Raw genomic sequence first — 1283 nt, 5'->3', positions numbered from 1 at the left:
CCCAAATGGCTCCGAAGTACCCCCCCCCCACCCCCCCCCTAAAAAACCGTGTTCCGGGGGTTTTTCGAGAAAACAAACACACGGGGTATATAGAGGGGACTGAGACGAATCGAATGACGTGCTTTGCAAAGAAATCGGGGGCTCACAGCCCCCCCAGGAGAGGTTCAAAAGTCGGAGGACTGGTCACCTAACTCCCATTGAAGTCAATGGGGGAAAAATGAAAACTGTCAAAAAGGCTTAAAATGGTTCAAAAACCCACTGGGGCAGTAGATAATCATCCTATTTGAATTTTAAAAGTCTTAGTTTGGCGAAAAAATACCTTTTAATAATTGTTTTAGGGGTCAGAAAAATCAGCTCCGGCTGCCTGGTCACCTAGGGGAGATAGAAAATTTTTCTAAGTTTTTCACTCGGCCGCCTGGTCCCCTAACTCGAAAATTTTAAAGTGCTCCCATCGGTCCCGGGATAGGGTGGCTGATAGCTGGGAGCCCCCTGAGCACTGCCCCGGTGTTAGTTTTCGGAGAAATGCCCCCGTTGATTTGTTATGATTTTTTTTCCGCCGGCCGCCTGGTCGCCCTAATGCAAAGTCAATGGGAGTGAGGAGATAGAAAATTTTTCAAAGTTTTTCACTCGGCCGCCTGGTCCCCTAACTCGAAAATTTTAAAGTGCTCCCATCGGTCCCGGGATAGGGTGGCTGATAGCTGGGAGCCCCCTGAGCACTGCCCCGGTGTTAGTTTTCGGAGAAATGCCTCCGTTGATTTGTTATGATTTTTTTTCCGCCGGCCGCCTGGTCGCCCTAATGTAAAGTCAATGGGAGTGAGGAGATAGAACATTTTTCAAAGTTTTTCACCCGGCCCCAAACGGCTCCAAAACACACTGGGGCTGTGGCTGGGACTCTCACCAGGACTGCCCCCTACTTTATTTCTGGATTAAAAAGCATTCTATATTAATTTTTCGATTTTTGGGACCCGGGACGCCTGGTCACCTAACTCCCCTTCTATCCCTATGGGGGGGGGGCGGGGACATCGAAAACGCTCCCATCGCCGCCGAGGCACGCTGCGGGGACTCTCCCTACCATCGCCCCATGCTTCCTTTGAAGAATATATGACGTTTTTCAATTTTCACCGACATTTGAAAATCAAAACTTCAGAACATTTCATAGTTATTCTCAATGGGTTGTCTAGGGGCACACATCTCTAAACTGGGGGAAATGCTCAAAATGATTAAAAAGAAAAACAATGCCCCCAGACCCGGGGGGCTGATAGCTGGGAGCCCCCTGAGCACTG

The sequence above is a fragment of the Amia ocellicauda genome, unplaced genomic scaffold (genome assembly GCF_036373705.1).
Source record: "Amia ocellicauda isolate fAmiCal2 unplaced genomic scaffold, fAmiCal2.hap1 HAP1_SCAFFOLD_106, whole genome shotgun sequence".
NCBI lineage: Eukaryota > Metazoa > Chordata > Actinopteri > Amiiformes > Amiidae > Amia > Amia ocellicauda.
The sequence above is the reverse complement of the archived record's forward strand: the minus strand, read 5'-3'. Positions refer to the sequence as shown.